We start from the raw sequence: 24,848 nt of genomic DNA, 5'->3' as shown, positions 1-24,848 counted from the left end.
ATTTTTAACCAAATCGCAAATCGCGGTAAAATTCGCAAGTGCGTGAATCGTGATTGTGGGAAAAGTATAAGGAGTAGCAAGTCGGTTCTAGATTTGTTGAAATGCTAAGATTCTAAGCTTTCAGAAGAAAGTTAAACCAAGTTTCTAGCCCAAACGGTTCCAAAGATATGAACGTAAAGGTCATTTTTCGAATTTAAAGTAACTCAAATTGACAGGTGACAGCTTTTAAAAATGACAGGTGACGGCTGCAGAATTGACAAGTGACAGTAGGAGGCAGTTCTACTTAGATTAAATAGATTTAATTATATCACTGGAAACTAAGAGATTTGGTTTCACACCGTCCTAGCTGTACTCACAATGTATTTGGAAGGTCTAGGTCTCAAGGATCGGGTCAAGATGGCTTTGGTTCTGGTTTTGCCCCGGACGGTCTCTGCGCACAGCATCTGGTCTCTGCTCTGCTGGTCTGGTCTGACACTGCTCCTGGCCCGGCTCCTGGATATCTGGGTACAGCGTCTGTGCACAGCTCCTGGATCTTTCTGCACAGCTTTCTCTGGACACAGCGCTGATCTGCACGGCTCCTGGATGCTGCTACCGCTGTTAGGTTTACTGGATGCTGAGGCCTGCTGAGAAGAGTTCTCAGTTTGTGGGTTTAGGCCCTTGCTTTGAGTTCTGAATCAAGTTCTTTGGAGTTTTAAAGTCTAAGTGTTGGATCTAGTATCTTCTGGATGTTGTGTGGTCCGGCAGAGCGCGTTGAAGCAACTGGATTTGAATGTCTCTACCTGTCCCAGCAGTCTCTTTTTATGTGTTTTGAAAGTGGGTGTGTGTGCAGCATCACTAGCCAGCCCCTCTCTCAAATGCCCATTGGTCAAGCTTTCCGCACTGCTTTGATTGGGGGAAGGAAATGTGTGTCATGGTGATGCTGTTTTATGGTCTGCAGAAAGGATACTCCCCTGTCAAATTGCACACAAATCTATATTTGACCCAAATACATATTTGCACAGGTACACATTTGTTTAAAATGACATGCACCCATCACATATCACATTAGGTATACTCTGATCAAACTCTGCTCTTCCTGGAGGCTTGTATTAAAAAATGGCAACATATTTTCGATTTTAGTGGGCTATGCAACATTGGTTTGTCATTAAAATGTATACAAATGTACGCAAGGCATGTATGCATTTATATAAGGAAGTGTCAGATTTTTAACATGCATACATTTGGAGTGAAACCCTATTTTCCGCTAGCAACCCCCCAGATCATACCACCAGGTCCTAAAACCTCTTAAAATGTGGGCAGAAAAATCACAAGAATGATGGTATCATTTAGATGATTTTGACAAGTCTGAACCATGAGTTATACATCTTTCTTAAAATCATATTCTGGCCAACAGGGGTGTGTCTTCCCAGGTCACATGGTGTAGAAACTAGTTTATCCAGTTTCTGCCAAGCTCAGAGACCCTGCCCCTCCCAGCTTCTGCCAAGAGAAGCTATTTTACGCCCTCCCCAATAAACCATCTGCCTGGGCCCTGGAAGGCCCATTGTTCAAGAGGAAGCCATTTATGACCTCCCCCCAATAAACCCTCTGCCTGGGTCCTTCGTTTAGTCTCTAGCAATCCCTTGGTAATTCAATCAGAGAGGGGTAACCTCCCCTCAGAATGCAGCCAGGCCTGAGAACTGCTGTGGATCCAGTTTCACTCCAATTGGGGGGAAGTTGTCAGGCAGAATCCAGTTCCTTAAGCCAGGCCCCAGCTAATGTCACTTTTAGTTAGCCAGCTTTCTGCATTCAAATAAAACTAACAATTTTTACACATGCAGCTAGAATGCTGATTCTAAGTTCAAAACTATGACATTTTAACAGTGACAAACTATGTGGCAGTCAAAAGTCTGTCCCTCAGTTTGTTTACACATTTCGATTTTTGGTAATTTTAAATCCAGTTTCAGTTTAAGCCGCTGCAGAGCTCAGCCAGTCTTGTTATAAACCTTCAAGTCACTTCAGAATATAACTTTACATTGTATCCACCTCTCAGTAAGTCTTTCTTTGGCCTGCTTTGGGTTCATTTATTCAGTTTTACACAAATGTCTGGTGTTGTTTTAAAACGACGGCTTTCTGATAGTGGTGAGCACCAGTATTGCAGCCATTTTTGCGATCTGCCTTGGATTCAAGCATTTCAAACGAGAGATATTACATGGAAGTATATTCTCCAGGTTCAACACATGGCACTGGTGTTTTTCCTTTGGCACCCATTCCTCTCATGCTCTCACTGGTGGGTGGCAGGTTAGGCAACCATTTTGGTGTGCGCAAACTGCGTGGTTCTCCTGGATTCGGGCGCACATGTGGGCTTTTTGGCCATCTTGGATTTTCTAAGCCCACAGCACCAAATGTTGCAGCATGATAGCTCAAACGTGGGTCAGGACACCCAACATGGTCCAGTCACTCTGATAACTACAATGGGGTCTATCATGCCCGTTATACATAAGGGTCCACTTTCACACTAACCACTTGATTTTCTCGTACACACGTTTGTGACCTTTTCTTTTATACAGATTTCAGTGCTATTTCTACTAGTCTGTTTACTAAGTCTACTTGAATTTCTGTTGCCATTATGGTGTACATGTTACCTTGGCAGCACTACCATGTGAGCCTTCCTATGTTGGCTTCTAGCCATGTATCTTTCACTGCAAGTGTACGCCGCTGACTTTCTGAGACTTTCGTCCTGAGCATTTTTCCTGTAACCCATTTGGGTCTGCTCTTCTGTATAGACGGTGACATACCCCCCTTTAATTGGTTCCCAGTGTTGTCAGCAGCCCCAATGAGAGCGCTGCTTCCGTCTTGAACACCTTACACACTTTCGCTCCCCCTCCACCTGAGCCGGGTTGCCATAGCAACCCTTCGTGATTCAATTATCTACACAACCAGCCACAGCGGCACGTCTTGCGCAGCTCGCTCTGAAATCTCCACTCCAGCATGATGCGGCAGCTTCTCTCTCGCTGACCGCCCATTAATTTCAGTCCACATCCAAGACCACATCCAAGACGAGCAGTGGCCGCCTTTTATGCTAGGTAAGCCGGCACCTTTACGTGCGCTTCTCCTCTCTCGCAGGACATGCAAGCCCCGGCACCTCAGTTGCGGCTTACTACCGCATAGTTATACCTTCAATCCTTATATTAATGTATTCAGCTCACCTATTCCTGCTTTTATGCCAGGTATCCTCTACAGGACAATGCCTCTTCTTGGCTTTTGGATCAAGCGACCAAAACATATTCTAGACTGCTGAACCTTCAGCGACTCTTAAGTTAATTCCAGGTATGATTTCCTCGCTTCCACATCCTCACCCTGTGTGCAAGAGTGCACCCTAGTTCAATCACAGGCACCACCCATGGCCCTCACGTTTGGTTTTAGACTTTGGCTTTTTCTAGGCACGCTGGACTTTTACAATTGTGTTCGCCGCTTCCTCTTTTATATCGAGATCCTAATATGATTCTTTTCATGTTGTAAGGGGCCACTCGCTTTAGTGGTCCCGCATACTATTGGCATACCCACTTCTAGCCTACAGTTATCAACATTTCTCAAACCGTCATCCTTTGTCTAGTCAGTTGACCTCAGAGCTGCTTTCCCTCTCCCTCTTGCCTTTTCAGTTGCTGCCCTACTTCACCGACCAGGTGGAACTTTGACACTGCCTTCTTGCCTCATCTCCGAAGTGCTCCAGAGACCATCACTAGCGAATGCTCAAACCTTACTATCTCGGGAAGACAGCACCATGGATCCCCCACTGTTTCCTACACACATACAGGGTGAGTGATCTGTGTTCTTTTTCATTTAGACCAGAAGACCCTTGCACTCAATTATACTAATGAAACTGTCCCATTGAGTATTCCTCCCACACATGATGTTCCATTATTTTCTTTTCTGCCCCCTTTAGGGAGTTACTAACCCCATTAGATTACTCCTGCCCTGAGGAAGGCTCCAACTACTGATGCCCATATCGGCACGCCGAAACGTGTTCTCCACATGTATTGTTCCATACCTGTCCTGGAATTCATTTGGGAACATACTCACGATCTCTCTCTACACGTTGGCAGATAACGACAACATTTGTATGGCAGATAACGACAACAATTGTACGATTGATTACTATCTTTCTGTACCTACCAGGGTAATTTTTGATACACCTTGGTATTCCCAACTCTGTAGGAACAATCTGTTTCCTACTAAGACTCTCTTTTCAATTAAACTATTTACCCTAACCGGTTTTAAAGAAAATATTGAGTTTTGTATATCTATGTACATTTTGTAAATACTTTGTTGAATGTTGTTCTCCTTTTTTCTTCAATTTCTTCTGTTTTCAATAATAATTTTATGTAATTTGTGTTGAAAGTGATCTGATTCAAATTTGTTTAGTTCATTAAATTATTGTACTCTATGACATTTTCTCTGGTTTCTTTTATGTGACTTTCTTAAGCACAATCATTTTGCAGTTTCTTTGGAGACACAGTTGAAATAATTCACAGAAATTAGGACTGTCCTAAGCATGGGTACCATATTTTGTTTTGCTTTATAAGAACACCTATTGAGACATTGAAGCTTCCCATACCTCTCCACCACTGATGACACGAGGCTGCATCGTCCAGTCTGCCACCCGGGAGGTCCCAGTGGTTCATTTCCGATCGAGCCCACTCCAAATGATGGAACCTAAATGCCTGCTGTCTTCAATTCAAGACACTCATCCTCATCAACCACCAAGCCATGCAGACACAAACATCTGGCTAAATAAGAATGCTGTCAAGCCCTCGATCCATCCCCTTCCTTCAATGCATGCTACAGAGTTGAATCCCATCGAGCCAGCCCACCATGTCGAACTGCGGCTGGCTCGAACAATGCTTACAATTGAAAGCATATAGAAGAATGCCTTGATGCTGTTGAGACTCCAAAAAGAGGCGAACCTTTAATGGGCTTGAAGCCCCTAAAATGGCATTTCAAGGTTTTGAGCCCTAGCCTTGCACTTTGGACTCGAAATAAGGTTGAGACGCTTCTTTAAACACATCATATAGCCTTATAGACTGAGGGAAGGGTCTTTATCACGGTATAATGACCCGCCACCAAGTTATGACCCAAAGCGAAGCTGAGGGTCATAAGTTGGGAAAGAGTAATTATCCAAAGCAATAATAACCCCTCCTGAGATCTATAAGACTATTACCACATGGTGGTAATAGCAATAAATGTTGTTTTAAGAGTGAAGTAAATAGATAAACTGAGCTAATCAAATAAATGTGTTTTTATATTGTAGTATTTAAATGACATGGTTGTCTTCAAGTTAAGCATTTTAATTGCAACTTGGTTGGGCTGCAAGATGTTTAACATGAGCATGCATGAGGTGTCATGTACAATTCAATGATTACTCCATAAGAAAGTGGAAGCATTTTCAAATGTTTTTATCTTTCACTTTCATGTGTTAATTGACATGTGCAGCATTGAAAAGTTCCCCCAGAGAGGAAGGGGCTGATTCATGGAATTATTTGCATGGAAAATCTGAATTTGCTCAGAATTCTGCACCGTTCGTCGATTCATGGAATCGACTGCGCAGCACTTTTTCGTAATGTTCATGGACTTTGCGTAGTCTCGTCACTGAGAGCGGTCGAGTGCCTTGCGCGAGACACCATGTAGAGCGTGGGTGAAGCCTGTGCAGAGGACGGAGTAGGGGGTGGAACTCGGAAAATGAGGAAGAACAAGGGAAAAAGTGGGCGTTAGGAGGAACGGGCCGCAGGCAGTCCATAGCGCACACACAAATGCGCAAAAGAAAAAGCGTATTCATGGATGTGACTGTGCACCTCTCGTCTGCAAAATGCCCAGGAAAGTCCCTCCATCTCTCCACCACCCAAAGGCAGGCATAAGTACACTTGTGCACAGAAATCATAGCGCAGAGGTGGGTTTGCATGTCGGATTTAGGGGTGCATGTATGCAGACGGAAATCTGATCGGGAACCGTTTACAGGGGTTTACACGCAGATTTTCAGAGTTTTACCCGTGTTATGATACATCACACGCATGTTGTCGGGGTGCCAGTAACAGTTATGGGTGATCCTGTGCATGGTCTTCGAGATGCAGGCCTGCCTGTGGGTTACCCCATGAACTGTTTGAAGGTGCATGTATACGCACCTGGGGGAGCACACAAAGATTGCTGTCTGGCTGTGCTTGCTTGCATTGGGGCGTGTTGGGGGCGTTCTGGCCACAACTTGCACATACAGTTACTTTGCGCAGAAAATTCCATGAATACATGGGAGGAAACATTTTCTATTCTGCGCAGGCTCACGCAGTGTTGTTCTCAGTGTGCTGCCCTTGAAGGATTAATGCACTCTTTTCAATGAATCGGCCAAGAAGTGTCTTGTTGAAACAAAATCTTCCCTGGAAATTGCATTGTTGTTTGCCAGTCTGATTCTGAAAACAGGAAGTTCAGAATGCAGTCTATACCGATAGTTATTGACTGCACTCTAAGCATTCTGATTGGCTGAGAGGAGGTCAACAAGGATTTCCATGTGCAATAATCGTTAACATTTTACTCTGATTCTAAAAATGGCAGGTGGAACATGTTGACCATATAACCACATAAAATCGAGTAAATATGCTTTCTTCATCTGGTAAATTGATGCGCAAATGCAGGCAAAATCATTACTAAAGGAATGAACTTCCCTGCCAAGAGCTAGAGCGGCACCATCTTGTAGAGGTTGATATTCTGCACTGGCGCTACTCAGCAGTGCACTTTTACTGGGCTTTGTCACTTTACTTGTGCTGCTAGCTGGTAACTACACTGTTGTGGCACTGGCAACAGTACAGTACTGATTGTAGTCACTTACATTTAAGACATTGAGTCGATAGCCTGGCACACGCCAGCTTACTGGCACACCCAAGGCAGTCTAAATACCAAAAGGGAATGGGGAATTGACCAGTATATATGCCTGCTGAGTGTGACTGCCTGTGTTACACAGAGTAGCGAGAGAGAGTGTGTGTGCCCTGGGCCGGCAATACCACCGACTCTTGCACATATGCATGTGCGTGTTCCCCTTCCTACTCAACTAGTTAATTGCCCCAGGTACCGTGACCTACTGACTGCTCTGCCTGCACCACATGCTCTAGCCACCCACCTTGCTGTGGCAGCATTGCTGGCTCAGTTGCAGAGTGTCAACAGTATCCTGCAAGGTGACTGGAGCAGTGTACTGACATGGACAGCACGAGCGCCCAATTTCGGCACATTCCATCTCATTGTTAGTCATGAAAATGGAAAACTGCATTGTCATCAGATTCTCGAAAAACAATGAGCCACATTCTGATTGAGACACATCAAGCCTGTGCAAAAAGGTTTGCTTATAGGGTGGCCAACCATCCCCTATTTTGTGGGACTTACCTGTATTGATTGGGTTTGTCCCACGCAGCCCTGTGCACGCACACACCTTCTGCGAGAAACAAAGAGTCCCAACTTTGCTTTGGTGCGCCACGATCAAATCCTTTTCAGCTCTGAGCTCACACTGAGCAAGTTTGAGCTCTGGACAGCAGAGCGGCTCTCCCCAGGGTCCCTGCAGCATCTTAACATGTTGCTCTGTGTAAACAGCATTACAATGGTAGCAATTAGGTGCTGATGGGAGGGATGGGGGAGGGGAGTTTTAGCAGGTACTTCTGTCTCGTTCGAAATTTAAATGCGGGTCCTGGGACATGGGAAGGGTGCATAATGCAGCATGCTGTGTGAAATAAAACACAAGTGAAATTGTTTTGGCTCACATTAGTTTGTGGTATTAGGTAATATTATCCCCATAAATAATGTCACCATATATATGGTCGCTGGGCAACGGCATAGGCAACATTATTTATGGGGATGAGTTATGGGAGCGGGGGATGCATGGGTGTCCCTCGCTCCCTTTAAAAAAATATGAGAGTTTCAGCGGTGCCCCCCCACAGGTTCCATGGGTTAATGGACAAAGCTCTAACAGATGAGTGTCCTGAATGCACAATGCTCCTACAGATTTGTTATTTTTGTGCCGTGCATGCGTTAAATTGCCATCTGCCATTAAGGTTACCAAAAAAGTGGATGTGCTGGGGGAGGCGCACAAAAGACATTTTATGGAACTGCGATTCCTGCAGGCCGCTTCCACGCTCCCACGTCCAAAGTGTCCTGCGAAACCATTTTGTAAAGTTGGCCACCCTACTATTTTCTACTGGTTTATTGTGTGACTATGAATGACTGACAGTTAAAGAATTCCCAAAATCATGTTAATGAAACCGAGACTGAGATAATGCGTGCCCTCAGATTCAGTGGAAGGGCTGGGCTCTGGTAAACACCTCAACAAATTAAGCACTGTTATTACCAAACCATGGTTGTTTGGACGCATTGGGTCGAAATGACGGAATCCAATTTACCTACTCCACCAAAAGACCTGAAATGCATTCTACCAAAAGTTCGAACACCAAACGTTCAAACCTTTTGTGGTATGTATGTTTTGGTTGGGTAGGTAAAAAAAAAACAAACATAGGCTGCAGAGGCTATACATAGTGAGTGGGGCGTTGTGGGGGAAACAAAGCAGCTGACCCATAAAAAAAAAAGGCTGTGGCGGACTCATCCACGGCTGCCTGACAAAAAATAAAATAAAACGGACCCTGCGGCGCCGGTTCCCAATCACGGAAGTGAAAGGGAACAGGTGTCTCAGGGTCCAGCGAGACGGAATGCCAGGTAAGGGGGTGGGGGAAGGGGTTTGTTGGGGCTGGAGCTAGGGGTGTGGGTGGGAGTTTGGGTAGGGGTTTGGGGACATGGGGAATGTTCAGGGGAGAAAAGACTGAAGAGTATTTCAAGCAAATAATCTTCAGTCATTTCTCCCTCGAACATTTCTGTCGTGGGAAAATCACACAGATTTGTTTGGGCGCATCTAAAGTGGCTCACCTACCCTTGGCCAACCTTTACCGAAAAAGGCGAAGGAGGCATACAAACAATTTCTACCTTTTAACTTTTGTGAGTTAAGAGGTATATATCAGGGATTGGGTCACTGCTTTACACAGTTGTAGAACAAGGTGGGACATATCGTTTAACAGCCCCCGCTCGCCCTTGCGCAACAGCTGACCAGTAAGTGATTTTGTGACAGGGAGAACTCTGCAAGTGGACGCAGAGAAAGCCATAGACGGTAATCCAAAGACAGACAAAGCGCGGGAAAGATGAGGAGGAAAGCCAGATCTTGAACGATGCAGGGAAAGGATATGACGAAACCGAGGTAGAAAGATGAAAGCGAAAATACGGATGATCCGTCAGAAGCATCAGTTAAAGGAACACGGTAATGTGATGCTTAGGCACCGGTGCACCGTGGCGTTTAACCTCACAGGTGAGAACAGTACTCAAAATCGATGATATGATAGGTTATTTATAACACACTTAATACCCAGAGATTTCTAAGCGCAGACCCGGGCATCGAACCTGAGGTGCTTCGTGTCATCTTGCTTCCAAGGCGAGCACGCTGCCCCTGAGCTATCCTCCTGAGACAAATCAGCACTTGTATCATGTCTGGGCAGGGGGTGGACTGAGAACCAAAGGAGTCCTTATAAATAATATTCAAAGTGGCCACGTATTACTCATTTTCAGCAAGCCCAAACCTTTTCCTATGAGAACAATCTGAAATAAAATAGGTTGCCACACAAAAGAGGCCCAGGGTGCAGAGGCCCACCAGGAAATCTCCAGGTTCCCTATAGGCCAGAACATCACTGTGTCTGGGCTTCCCATGTCAGTCGTGGACTTACAAAAAGGTTTGCCCTTACAGTTGTATCCCCTCAGTTTAACAGATGTACCTCATTTAAAAACAAAGGTATCAGAGGATCCTCTCGTGGCAGTCACCAGTCAGACTTGCTAGACGCAGCGTACACATAAAGTTAATAGTTCCGCGCTCCTATCACAAGGCATCAGGGATTAGGGAAAAAAGAGAGGTGGGGCCCGGGGTCATTAGGAGAAACCTCCTCGCACTGGAAATGAGCGAGAAACACAACTGTTTATACTGCACTAAACTGCTGACCTTGCCTTGAATGTGTGACTCCCTTAATGTGCCTCCAGATTCTCGTAGTAACATGGCAGAGTACTCCGAGTTAGTAACTCAAGCAGGGCGGTCTGGCGGTAATTGATCAATTAGATCGGCATATTAGCAAGCCTAAAAGAATTCCGAGGCAGGCCCAGACATGTTCAGCTGCCGCCACATCTGCGGCCCATCACACTTACTCCGCCCCAGCAGCAGCCAGCAACCTGTGCACGTGCGAAGGAAAACACGAACAGAGCAGAGCGCGCGCCCCTCACTTTTCCCAGGGACAGAATGCCGAGCTTTTACAAAGCAATATGTGATATTTAGGCAAGCTCCAGACCTCTATCTGACGGTCCCTGTGGAAAGAGGAAACGGCGCAGCTCTGTTAACACAAGTCACTCCAAATCCAATTACGTTTCCAGCTCTGTCTGGTGTCCAGTTTACCTCCTAAACATCTGTCGGGGCGTTAGGTGTGTGTGGGCCGGTGGCGAGGGGACACTTCAAGATCATGATCTCAGACTGCAGTCCAGGCTCTGACTCTGAGTAAATGAACATGGTCTGACAGGGAATATGAGATTACAGATGTTGCCAATTATGTCGCGCTGTGATGCTATTGCTGTACTGCATGCTATGCTTGCACATGGCATCCTGAGGTAGGCTAGGCTATCTATCATGTTATACTGTGCTCTGCTATTGCAGGATATGCAATGTTCTTGTGTTATGTTATGCCATATTTAGTATTCTAGTCAAGGCTGTTATATATGTCACGTAATGCCACACGAAGCTATCCAAATGCTGGGTTATGCTATCTTTTTCAATTCAATGTCTCTTAATGTATGTGTTATGTTATGTTGTGTTATGTTATGGGATACAATTCTAGGTTATGCTATTGGGATTTGTACAATGCACCAGTACCATTTTCATGTCATTCGGGTGCTTGCAGGGATCTGAAAAGATAAAAGGTGTTGCGCTTAAGTGTTGCTGTTTGTAGATCCAGGAGAACTGGCATCTGTGTGTGTTGCCACATGCCATCTGGTCAGGGTGTGAACGCCCTAGCTTTTCTGGTTTTCATTATTACAAAATGAAGCCAGTAATTCTGTTTTCTGAAAGGAGAGTCTACTAATCAACCCCACGCCCCACCCCCACTTCATGAAGCTTAATGACAAAAGCATAGTCCATATACATGGCCTTGCTGCAACATACACATGGGAACTGCATCACCTGCACTTCAGTGGTACAGGGCAGGTTCAAAGGTCACATCCATTCCTGATCTTCATTAGCTATGTCAATGGCAGTCCTTAGAATGTTCCCTTCAGGAGAACACCAAGTATTCCCTCCCTGATTTTTATTTACATGATCTGCAGCATTGTTCTCATCTGGAGTATAAGTATCTGATCAAACACCATTCCCAGCACAAATTGTTTCCATCCGCGTCACTTATCACCATTCCAATATCACACTATACCTTTGTTTTCCTATTAGAATAAGACGGCGTAGGAAAAGCCTGTTTAAGTTGTAGTGTGCGACTGTCAAGCTTAGACTCAATGGACTCACATTTATTGATGACAACCGTAAGAAACTGCCTGAGAGCTGTATATTATGTACACAAGCAGTTACTATCCTGCCTGACCAAAGACGAGGTGAACTGTTGTGAGACATCCGAAACCACCTCAGCTTGGTCGGCCTCGGTTGCAGCAGAATCATGAAATAACAATATCATGTGCCTTTACAACCGGGGCCATGGGCATTTCCATCGGGACCACTTGTGGCTCGGTACGTCAGGAGCAGTGTTACAAGGTACCGCTGATGTTCTGTCAGGGATGGGAGGTACCTCCAGGCACAAGGTGCTATCAGAAAGTTTGTCAGAAACATCAATTGTATGTAGCTCATAATCAGTCACTTACGAGTTAAGAGAAGCTCTAATGCTACCAGTTAGCTTTGAGCCCCAGCCAGTCAACGAAGATGTTAAGATGAGCCCCTGTGTTGAGGGTTCAGTGTTAATGGGTACACACAATATGAGGGTTAGATGCTTGTCAGTCGATATAACTGGGTTATGCCTAAGCAAGGTATGTTAGCCCCAAGAAGAAAGAGGAGAGGCATATACAATGCTACCCAGTGGTTTGCCGTACAGAATAGGTCTCCCCCAAGGAGAAGTATAAAGGAAATTGGTTACCATCTGTTAATGTCTGCACAAAAGCAGTTCCTCAGATAAGTATTCATACATATCAATTGATGTCAACAAGAAGAGAGGAATACAGAAGGGACAGAAAAGTTTCAATCTGGCCCTACCTCTCTATGTCACTTTCCCCAGGCATCGCAGGTGGGCCGCTTATGTAAACGTGGATAGAATAAGGAGGTGCAGAAAAATACTTCAGTTTACTTTATTATCTTAATCAAAACATTTTGAACTGTGGATGTTTGTTCTCTAATATCTTGGTAGTCTTATTGTAACTATGTTGGTGTGCAAGCCTTGGACAGGTCTGGCCCAAGGGAGGGCTTGTGTTGATCAAGGGAAGGTTCAGTGTTAATACCAGTGTCTCCAGCCGGAAAGAATTTTGTGATTTTTGTAGCAGCGCTGATAGCATTGTTCTTAGTTACACCCACATGTGCTTTAATTACTTTTGGAGCACATGTACTCAGATTCGAAGCAGAGAAGAGCAAGCAGGTTTCATTTTCGCAGTCCCTTTACTCACCCCAATCTCCTCTCCAGATGCTGTAGGACTAGCGATCACTGTAATGGCTCCACTCATTCCATCCATGTCCGACGGCAGTGTTCCAGTGCCCTCCATCGTCCTCACGCCTGATGGCGTGATGGTAACACACTTTGAGTGCTTTGCACACAATGCACGCATCGCTGATGTGCCGCTCATGCACTGCTTCAGTGTGCAGATGGACCTTTTGTATGCAATCACCACCATGGAATGCTGGAACCAGGAGACCTGATAGGTGTCATTTCACACAGAGCACAAACCAACAGTAAAATCATCCGTAGGAAGTGCTGCTTCAGCGTGCAGAGGGACCTTTTGTATGCAGGAGGCGGTTCAAAGGGGATACCACCTCCACAGTTTCCGCCACGGAATGCTGGAACCAGGAGCCCTGATAGGTGTGTGTAATTTCGCATGCAGCACAAACCAATAGTAAAATCCTCTGCTTGCCTCTGATTCAAAATGTAATCATTTCTGCTTAATTAGTCTGTTGGCAGGTTAATTTCTAAGACTAAGCCATACCAGGTTATTGTATGATGACTGATAAGAGAACACAATTATTTTTTTTTATTTTTTTTATTTTTTTTATTTGAACTTTTACTTACTTACAATAAGTTTTATCCAAATTTCGCCTCATCTTCACCCGAAAGAAAAGAGATACAACTTCACCAACTACATAAACCTCCCACATTAACTGGTACGTAGCCGTGGCTGTTATACGAGAACAAGGAACTAACACATAGTCTTTTTAAATTGGCGCCCTACGCCACTCCACCCTCGGGTCCTTGGCGATTTATCCGTTCGAATGCGAGTTCCAGTAGTTTGACCAGTGCAATGGTCCATATCGTTTTTTCTCCCGAGATCAGTCTGTTCCACAAATCGTCAGATTTGAATATCCATAGGTTTTCCACCAGCGATGGGAAGTAGATGTTTCTGTTTGCGTTGGTTTTAGAACAGTCAATCACCAGGTGTTTAAGTGTTTGAACAGATGAATCCTCCTTACATAGGCGACATCTCTTGTCGGTTGTGGTTCCTCGAGTTGCTATGATCTCTCGGGACAACAAAAGGTTCAATCTCGCTTTCATGGCATATATTCTCATTTTTTTGTCCGGAAATTTTTGGCAGTAGTTCATCGGTGTTCTCAGTTTATTAAAAGCCGGTGGCAGGTGGTTTAGGAGTTTGTTCCCCACCGCTTTCTCTATTGTCAGGATCCTGTCCATCTCTTCCATTTTTCTTTTGATTCAATCTGGGTTTTCCTTCAGCTCTATTCTGTGCATGCTATTCGTGCTAGATCGGCCTTTCTGGCCTTGACCCATTTTTTCAAAGCCTCACAATTGCCTGTTTCGATTTCCATCTTCATGAAGCTAAAAATGGGTAAAGTATCCGACATGATTATTCTCCTGTACAGTCTCATGGCTCTTTGATCTACCATCGACGCTAGTGAGACTAGCCCCAGCTCTCTCCTAATGGCCGGCATGGCAGTTGATTTCGGAAGGCCCAAAAGTGTTTTCCAAACATAGCCCTCTAGTATGCTCCAGAGATGGCGTGGTATATACAGAGAAGCTTGCATTCCATATGTCATCGCGGGAATGACTTTAGCCTTGTAGAAGGTTATCGCTGGTATTAAGGAGAACTTTCCAAACTTCGAGTCAACCACTCTTGTCTGGGAGGTTAGACATCTCACTTTTTCCCACAGTTGGCTTTGCGCACTCATGTCTGTTCTTGAACTGTCCATCTGGACCCCTAGATATTTGATATTTTTGACAATTTCAATTTTGGTCTTGTCGAGAAACCAATTTAGTTTTTTCATTGCTTTGTTGGTTACTTTTTTAATTACCAAGATTTTGGTCTTTGTTTTATTTATCTCCAATTGGTTTTCAGCGATGTATTTCTCCAGGTTTGAAGCCCCACTTTGGTCTGATCTATTAAGATTACGTCATCGGCGTACAGAAGACGTGGAATTTCCATTTTCCCGATTTTAGGAGGAAAAGCTCTTATTTTACTTTCAGAGAGCTGGTAATCGCCTAGAAACACTATGAACAAAGCCGGGTCCAAAGGGCACCCCTGCTTGACCCCTCTGTTCACCACTATCTCCTCGGAAAGTGCGCCTTGGAGGTTAGTTTAACTCTGATTTTCGTGTGCGAGTGAAGAGCTTTTATGGGGTCGAGTATTTTTTTCAGACAATTCCAACCTTGAAGTTTCAACCACAGTCTGTTCCTGTCGATCCTATCAAAAGCTTTCGAAAGGTCAACAAAAGCCAAGTAGATCTTTGGTGCACCTTCTTTGACTTTGGCTTTCAAGATGTTTATTATCATTAGGTTGATTGTTGTACAGCCATTTTTTTGAAAGCCCGTTTGTAGATGGTCTTTTGAAGGGCCGTCTTTTTCCCAAATTCTGAAGTGAGCTAGCAGGAGGGTTGCATAGATTTTCCCTATTATGTCCAATAGGGCTATTGGCCTGTAGCTCTCAGGTTTGTTTCTAGCTCCTTTTTTGTAAATCGGGACTATCACCGCTTTCTGCCATGACTCAGGGATCATCTTTGTTCTACCACATTCGGCGAAAATCATGCTGATCATTTCTGACCATTGCATTGGGCACATTTTTAAGTCCACATTTGTCAACCCATCAGGACCTGAGGCTCTCGATGTTTTAAGTTTCCTTATGGCTGTTTCAATGTTTTCTGGTTTTGTGAGGTCTTCCAAGGGCGTGTTGGAAACCTGGTTGATCATTGCTGGGTCTTGATTTACGCCTTCAAATTCCGTTGTAAAATAGTTGATCCACCTTACTTCTGCCACAGCATTACACTGGACTGCACTTTGAGGGCTATTCTTTGCTTTTATCAGAGTCCAAAATTTGTTAGATTTTTTTGTTTGAAGTTTTCTCATCATGTTCTCGGCATTGTTTTGATATTGAGCTGCTCTGTGTTGTTTGCGCCAGGTGTTATAGCTTTTCATTTCCATTTGCCATTTTTCCCAATCCTCAGGGGCATTTGATTTCTTCGCTATTCTTTTCAATCTACAGCCCACCTTTCTTTTCGCAACCAAGTCTTTGTCATAGGTATGGTTCGTATGCTCAGGTTTCGTTAATTTCTTCTTGCCCCTTACTTGGAATGACAATAGTACAGGTAGGTAGTTTGGTCTATCCTTCATTGTGTTCAAGACGTCGCCGTTGACCCTCTGCTCCCAGGCCTGTTTAATTTGCACGATATCTTGTTCAGTCAGTCGTAGCCGGGTCTGTTGGAGATTTGTTTCAATGGCCAGATCGTAAGAGCTTGGCTTCAAAATTTTTGTTTGCCACGTACACATCAATAAGTTATGATTACTGTGCACCGTTTTTTGCACCTTGAAGCCCATCAGTTCTTGAATCAACCCGTTAGAGACAAAAATATAATCAAGAGTTGCTTTTGAAGAATCACGCTCCCATGTCGGGATGTTCACTTGGTTTGGGAACAAGGAGGCGACATTTTGGATGTTTCTTGAGGCAATAACTTCGTTCCACGCCTTGCCTCTCTCGATGGTGCTAACAGAGCCTCACAGTGGTTGGACGGGTCTTTGTTGGTCGACCGCCGTCACCGAGCATTTGGTGTTGAAATCACCACAGATGATAAGCTCAATTTTGTCAAATTCAACGTAAAGCTGGACTATCATTGCACTCATGTTGTAACAGAATGTTTTTATCGACATCCGCTCTGGATTCCAGTAGCAATTAGCTATAGCCAATGGATTTCACAGACCATTTTGGTTCTTGTCATTCAGTTCTGGCTGCGAGGTCAGAATGACCAGCATTTCATAGGACTCTTTCAACTTTATGGGTTCACTCAGACCCGTTCCTGTTTTGATAGCAGTTAAATGACCCGATGATGGTCTACCTAACAGGCCTTTCACTGCTGGTGATATTGTCACTGTGAAGCCATCGAGAGCCGGTTGGTTCAACAACCAGGTCTCTTGCAGACAAACTATGTCGAAAAGACCCAGATTGACGTCTCCAGCTGTTGTGAGATGAACATGTCCTCGCGTATTCCATGAGCCAGGACTATACTTTTCCTTTACGGGTCGCTCGATTTATCTCTTGCAGATGTTGTTGTCGAGTCGGGCTAACCCTGGTCGGTGCTGTTTGCCAGTATTTTTGTTCCAATTTGACATTAGCCACTTCCAGGGCCCTTTAGGTTGTCCTGCTCCTGATGTTTCTTGAGTATGTCCATATGAATTTATCTTCTTTTCTGAGTATTTGGGACCTACTTCTGTACAGGGAGAGGATTGCTGGTGTTCCTCTCTTTGGGATCTAGGTCCCTTGCGACCCAATTCAGAATGCTCCCGGTTGCTGGGGCTTTGCCTTCGTTTTCTTTTTGGAGAGTCCCTCTTAGTTACCTCAAACCAACGCTTCTCTGCCCCAGCCTTCCAATGAGGTCTTCTGCTGGATTCATCAGATTCCTGAGACCTGTACCATCGATTATTGCGGTACAGATCCTCCGTTTTTGATCGGTAGTGCTTTTGGATTTTGCTCCTTTCTTTTTTTTCAACTTCATAATCTTGACTATCAATCTTCCTTTTTATTTCCGTCAGACGGAAGCTCAAAAATTCCAACTCTTCGAAGGCGGACTCATCAATATATTGAATGCCTGCCGATTTCATGTGTAGAAAGGCTTTTGCCTTCATTTCCCTGTGGTATGGTTCCACAAGCTCAAAGTCCTCCGTTCTGATTTTTTTCAATGTTTTTGTTTTCTGTGTTATTTGCAATACTGTTGGTCTATTCAGTATTAGGAAGTTTTTATCTGCTTCCATTTGCTCCAATTTGAAAACTTGGGTCTCTTCTTGTCCATTTATTTTTTGATTGTTCTCCACTTCAAACCTTTTGGCTCGGTATTTCCACAAACTTCCTCGTTTGTCTGCCTCATTTCATTCATATCGGGGTTTCTATGGACTCCTTCTTGCTCTACCCTCATAGCTTTTATCCTGCTTTTCTTAACAGCTTCGGTGTGGTTTGGTTTTGAGCCGGGCCTCATTTGAATCCGGCTGGGAGGGACCGCTCTTGTTATTCCAGACGGCTCCCTCTTTGTGTTACGCTCACCTGGTTCACACTGTTGCATCGATCGGACCCGGACAGCTGCGGTCTCCACCAACGTGATGCGTAGTGCAGAGATGACAGTCTGGACTGGCCCGCCTAATCTTGTCTGCTGGACTCGTAGAAGTATTCTCCTGCAAGAGGAGAAAGGGATTTAGCCACCCGTGGACTTTAGTGATGGCCCCCCCAAACTGTTCTCGTTCTCCCCACTAATCACCTCCGATATCCCCTCTTGGTAACCTCACTTTATGTTTTTAAATGATGAGCTCTCCATCCTGCATGGCATGCAGGGGCGCGTAGATACCAGTTACTTCACTGTTTTGAAGGTACTGGAGGAGTTCCAGAGGAATATCGACTCCAGTGTCTATAAAGTTCAAAGAGTTCAATATGTCCGATGTTCACTCTTGTTCCATTCCCTCGTTAGGTTGCAGCTGGGTCCAAAAGAATATTGCCTTGAGGCAGCTGATGGCGTTCAGGTAAGAGTCTGTATTACCAAACACTGTCCGGTAAAAGTTGCATGATTTTAACTTGCTGTTTTCTCTCCCTTTATCGGTGCGGCATAGGAAGATGCGGCGAATTAAAGGATAATACCTCCGTTGATAAAGCAGGTAAGCCTATGGTGGCAAGAGATTGTCTTAGTCGGTTTTCTCGGCTCACCTTGTTATTCCTTTTGTTTTCCCCCCAGGTGCTGGGTTTCGGCGAAGAAAATGATGGAGGCAGCGCCGAGTCGAAAGATGCGGTGGACTGGTGAGTATAACGTGGCGTTGCTGCTGGAGAAGCGACGCATGCTCAAATAATGTCCTTTCCAGGCTCTGAGCTGTGCTGGGTCCGGAATTAGGTAAGGAATCAAATAATGTCCGTGATCTAACCTCTTCTCCTTTCTTTTCCTTTTGTCTAGAAGCTCCGGATTCGAAGCGGGCGTGGCAGAAGACTGGATGATGACTTGCAGACACAGTGAGCGTTACGCTGCTGGATGTGCAGAATAACACGAAGCATGAGCTGCTGTTCGGGCGTGGTTTAAATAGCCTGCAAAGTAGTCCCAGGTAAGAAGTTCCCCAGAACCACACCCGAGTGAAAAATAGTCCCTGTAATAAAATAGTCCCATCCAGGCCTCATGTTGGCTTGGACTCATTTGCAGCATGGTCTGCATAAGGTAAGTAAAGTCTATGGCGCCAGGACTGATTTCTATGATGAGCCTGGTGCCTAAGGTGCCAGGACTGAATCCAAACAGCCCCCAGCCGGGGCTGTTGGGGTTTTAATAAGTATCTGGATGCCTGCTCCCGGGGCTGAGGGACTCGATCCGGATGCCCGGGGGTAGGCATCATGACGCTTTGGCCACTTTATCCGTGTCTATAACGGAAACATCCTGATAACTGCGCCTTCTTTTTTCGTTACCTTCTGTTCGGTCCTCCTTGATCTCCTTCCTCTCCTTTTCGGAGTGTATAGATATAATCATTAAGTCCGAGCAGACTAAAAATTCTTCCGCTGTTCTTGGCGATCTGGGTGCGCTATTTTCTTCAAACTGTATCAGTGGCTCAAGTTGGTTAACCTTTATTAGGGGCGCTCCAGTTCTGTCTGCTTTAACCAACGTTTCAATGGTGTTCTTGAGCTTAGCGTTTCTCTCAATCTCGGGGGTTATAGGCAGCGGGGTCTTTTTAGGTTTTACAGAATGGGTCCCTTCATTTGACACTTGAGGGAGCGTTGGGACGCTTTTATCCTTTCCCTTTGGCCGCACCTGAACCTCTTGGACCACTTCCTCGTGCACCAGTGTTGTTGGTTTTTGAATTCTGTTTTCTGTGTCCATAAATTCGATCTTTTTTTCCAGGGCTAAAATTTTCCTTTCCCAACAGGTTTTCTGATTGTGCGCTTTATCTTCAATTGCTGTTATATAATCTTCTACGTTGGCTAATTTCCCTATTATATTCAAAAGGATTGCAGTGTTGTCATGCACATTTTCTTTTATAGCTTCATATAATTTGCAGAAAGGTGCTAACACGATGGTCATGGCCAACACGATAGCCATCATGTCCGTTTTTTTATTTGGCGATTAATTTTGCATAGCCACTGCAATGTCTCTAAGTCGTCTCTTTTTTGGCGATACTTGGGTTTGTTCAGATCGTCTTGCGGGTATTGATGAGTCCAAAACCAAGCCTTCCACTGGGGATCTTGTGTTCCAATCCAAATTCACCCGGTTTCTTAATGGTCCATTTTTTAAATGAGGGTTGTCCCAATATGCTTTTAACTCTTGTCCATAGTCGGAGAAGAGATCAAATGGCCCGTTGACAGATGGGGCTTTGTCCATGCAAGACGGAGCTCTTTTTCCGGCTGAGTGATGGACTCACGATTCGAGTCCCGGGCTCTTTGATCAAATTTCTCCCTTTCCTCCTCCTGTTCATCCTCCAATATCTCAATCTCCTCTATAATTGCCGAAACCCCCTTTGATGCCTTTTGAGTCTGGAGGGTGGGGGCCATCTCTCTTGATAGGACTTTTAGACTCTGTACCGGTGTACCCAGTGCCAATGTATCCAGACTCCCTGCCGCCGTTGGCTTTTCTGTATCATTGCTCGGTTCTTTAGTAGCTGTATTCTTTCTCTCCTTGGGGCTACCGGTTTCTAGCCCTTGATTGTTAGTTGTCAATGTTGCCGCTTCAGTTTTCCTCTGCTTTAGAGCTGGCTGTGTTTCATTTGCTATTTCAAGCATTTCCGCATCTGTTACTTCCGTCTCTATACTCTGTTTCCTTTTATGTTGTTGGGTAAAAAACGCCTTTAACGGGCAAGACAGAAGTGGATTAGGCAGTCCTTTAGATGTTTGCCCCTGTATTCTGATATGTTTTTTTTCTGTCGATTCTCCCCTGGACAGTTTATTCAGGGCTCTCATGTTTGCCGTATTTGTTGTCCCTTGTTGCCTTGCTTTGGCCGGGGTATTGCTTTTGTTTCTCTTTTTCTTTTCACTGCGCAACCCGTTTTAAGTTGCTCCCCATCCGTCTTCTTATTCGAGTCCTCCGGCTCTCCCTCTGTTTGTTTTTCACTTTCCGAGCCAAATTCATCTGATTCCTCCTCTTTGCTTAGATCGGTGTTCCTCTCATTATCACTGATCTCTATGATGGGTCTGGAGACCCTTGATTGCCTTTTACCCTGCCTTTGTATGAGATTGTCGCCTTCACGGTCTGTATCATGGAGCATAACTTGGATGCGCACCATATTAGGGGCTAATTTGCTGTCTTCAGGTTTATTCGTCAACCCTTCTACTTCGGTGCTATGCTGACGGGACAGCCCCTCTCCTGCCAAACGCTGTTCTGATGTCTCGGATGTTTTAAGACCTGCTGTCGACTCTACGGTCCCCAGTTCGAACCCCCTACGCGGGTCCCGTACCCGAGTGGCCCCCGCACCGTTTCCAGCTGGTTTCTCCAAGGGTATGCGTGCCTCCCGATCCTCCGGTCCCTCTAGTTCGGGACTCTCCTCAAGACCACCACCCGGCGGCGGCTTCGAGTCAGGCGGGTGCTGTCCTCCGACCGTGCCCGCACAAACTCTACTCACCACCTCCGGTGACGGCGGACCGCTCCCAGCTTGGTGTACTATGGCCGAGGTAGGCGGGCGCGGCCCCTCCTGAGCCCCCTCTGCCTCCTCCTCCTGGGCAGGTAACTCCTCCTGCTCCTCTGCCAATGCCGTGGACTTCTTCACTCCAGCGGACTCCCGCCCATTACTTCGTGGTGCAGGTAGGATATTATTTTCTTTTTTTGCTTCTTTTGCCGAGTCCATGTACCGGTACCTGTGGACATGTCAGTCTGGGCACTATCGGTAGAAGGTCCGCCATTGGTGATGTTAAAGCCGGTCTTGGTGCCGAATCCGATTTACTCCTCCTCCTGTTGATCCCGGGGCCATCGCCCCCTCCGGCTTTGTTGTTTTGGTCGACGGCGAATTTCTTAGGAGTGGTCTCAAGAGTGGTTTCAGTGAATTTGGAGGTCGAACCTCCGGCTCCATACGACTCTGACTTTGCGTCTGCAGCGGACTGCTGCAGACTGGCTCTCCACCACAGGCTCTCCAACTCTGCTCACCGCTCCGAGGTGTATTGAGGCACTTATAGGCACCTCCTGCAAAATAGCGTGGATGGGCTGCACAACGCTGCAGACTGGCTCTCCACCTCAGGCTCTCCAACTCCGCTCACTGCTCCGCGGTGTATTGAGACACTTATAGGCACCTCCTGCAAAATAGCGTGGATGGGCTGCACAACGCTGCAGACTGGCTCTCCCAATTACACAATTATAAAAGCCATCTGTATTTGATATCAGACCAGTGCCGCACTGTGAGCCCAAAGCTGCTATGTGAGGGCAGTGTGTATTCAATGCAGCCTGGATATCACCACCTTAGAAAGTGAGATAATAGGCAGCATACTGTCTCACTTTGGCACTCAGAGAGGAAGGGTAACATCTCCCTTGCCTGTCCTCCCTGCTTAAACAGGGCACTCACATAAAAAAGTCCATCTCTAAACCAGGGGCTCACCAAAGGGCTTTTAAAGTCTGCAGGCATGGGAAGGAGGCAGGGTTAGAATAGCCAGAGTGGAAAATGTGAATCTGAGAAGACAGCGTCAAGCATTCCAGTGATGAATTACAGTGAAAAAATGTGCAATATGAGATACTGGGTGAAGCAGCGAAAGGAGAAAAACATTTGAGTGTCATCAGCAAAAAGGTGATTGTGAAAGCCAAATGATGAGGTAGGTCTTCCTCGGTCAGAGGTATAGAGGGTGAAGAGCAGCGGTCCATGGACTGATCCTTGGGGTATGTCTGCAGGGAGAGAAGTGGGATTAGATGTTTGTAAGATCCAAGAGACTTTAAAGGATCGAACATCCAGGTAGAAGGTGATGCAGGCAAGAGCTGATTTGTGAAATCCAAGGTCCTAGAGAGTGTCGAGGAAAAAGAAGTGGTTGACAGGGTCGAACGTAGCAGAAAGGACCAAAAGGTTGAGTATAGACGAGCATATGGATTGGTAATCCTTAGAGAGCAAGTTAGAGACATGCATGAGTTCAGTCTCGGTGGAGAGATTACTATGGAAGCCAGATTGCAGTTTATCTTCAAGGTCATTATCATCCAAGTATTTTGTGATCCGGTCGAAGACCAGCCACTAAATGAATTTTGAATAATGGGGAAGGAGAGAAATTGGGCGATGGTTTGCTGGGACCTTTGGGTCAGCAGAGGGATTCTTCGATATGGGTAAAACAGTTGCAGATTTAAAGGAGGCAGGGAAGAGTCTAGCAGAGAGAGAGAGATGTTAAAATGCTCAGAGAGATACAGCAAGTGATTAAGACTCTTTGACCATTTTGGGAGCTAACAGGTCAACACGCGCGAAAGTTGAGTTTGGCACTGCGAATGACGAGGGCTAAATCAATGGGAGAAATAGGCGAGAGTAGAAAAGGTAAGAGGAGAGGTGGGGGTCAGAAGGTGTGTTGGGGAGAAAGAGAGGAGAGAACTTTGAGAATACCATGATTTGTAGAGGCTCTAGAGGAAAAGTAGTGAGCCTAGTAATTAGCTGATAGGGATTAGGCGATGGATATTGGCTTGGGAGGTGTTAGCAAAGATTGTAGGGTAGATGGAAGTTTTCTGGGGGGATTGCGATGGGAGGAGATTAGGTTTGTGAAGTAGGAGTATTTATCAGAGTCTAGTGCAGAGGTTAGGGCAGCAAGGGATTTTATGAAGGCAAGGAGTCGAGTAGGTGTCTATAATTTGCACCATTGATATAGGTCAAAGTTCACATTTGTTTTGATGGTCTGAATTTTAGAACTGGCCACAGGGTGAGGAGAGGGCTGAGAAAGTGCGAATGCACGAGCAAGGTAGTGTTGGTCAAATGGAGTCAAAAATGCATAGTGAAAGTCATTGAAATCACGATCAATGGAAGAGACATGAATTCAGGAAAAGAGACATCAGAGATTCTGGAATGTTGGTGAACAAGGCAGCAGCTTAAACCAACTGCTCCTGCTCCCTCCCAGCTTATGGATAATAATAATATTGGAAATTGAGAAAAATGAATCCTGCGCTGATATCAAAGAAGAAGATTGAGATCCCTGACAATCCCAACTCCAAAAAAGCTAAACAAGGGGAGAAGATGGGTGAGAGTTCAGAGAATGGTGACATGTATGCACTGCTTCTCCAGATTGCCCAGGATGTGAAGGAAATGAAGTTTACCCTCAGTGAATTGTCCTCTCAAGTCGGTCACCTGGAGAATAGAGTCACCAAAGTGGAAGCAGAAAATACAACCTTGGCCACGGAGGTTGCAGGGAGTTATAGGGCCTACAAGGAGTTGAGATATGACGTTTCTGATTTGAAGAGGAGGAACCTGATGTTGGAGGCTGATCAAAGGAACTTGAACTTGCGCTTGCTGGGTGTGAGTGAAGACCCTGCTTTGGACAAAAACCTCGATCACAGAGTCAGAGGAGTACTGGAGGCAACTTTGGGTAACAACATCCTAAAAGAAATGGACATGGATTACTCCTTTAGAGCTGGTAAGCTGGTCCAGGCCGGAAAACCAAGACAGATCATCATGGTGATGTCCAGAGTGAGTGCAAAGGAAAGGATTTTAAAGGCTGCGAGAGAAAAAGGAAAACTTCTGCTAAATGGAGATCAATTGGCGATCTATCCAGATTTCCCTAAGGAAATAGTGGAAATGAGGAAGGCGTTCAAAAGTGCAAAAGCTTTGGCACAAGAAAAGGGGATTAAAACTCTGCTGGTGAAACCAGCGACACTGAAGATATTTTTTGGATCAGGTGTCAAAACCACAGAGGATCCAGTTGAAGCTGAAAAGTGGCTGAGGGCTGGGGGCTTAAACTTAGATAATAGTATTGCAGATTGATGTGATGCATGATGTATGAAGCTGTGAAGATGTAAGGTTACTTTTCTTTTTATTGATTCATTTTTTCCTGAATTTGTTAGATGGGAATTGGTTTGTTTAGGTATCAGAGCGTTATTAATGTTTCAAATATGCTGTAACGGTTTTTCGCTCGAGCGTAGGCTTGATGTGGGCTCGGATAATGGGTGCTTTACTCTACGGCAGTACGCG

Source organism: Ambystoma mexicanum, chromosome 3q (genome assembly GCF_040938575.1).
Source record: "Ambystoma mexicanum isolate Mex_15411 chromosome 3q, UKY_AmexF1_1, whole genome shotgun sequence".
In the NCBI taxonomy this organism is placed as follows: domain Eukaryota; kingdom Metazoa; phylum Chordata; class Amphibia; order Caudata; family Ambystomatidae; genus Ambystoma; species Ambystoma mexicanum.
Note: the sequence above shows the minus strand (reverse complement) of the source record.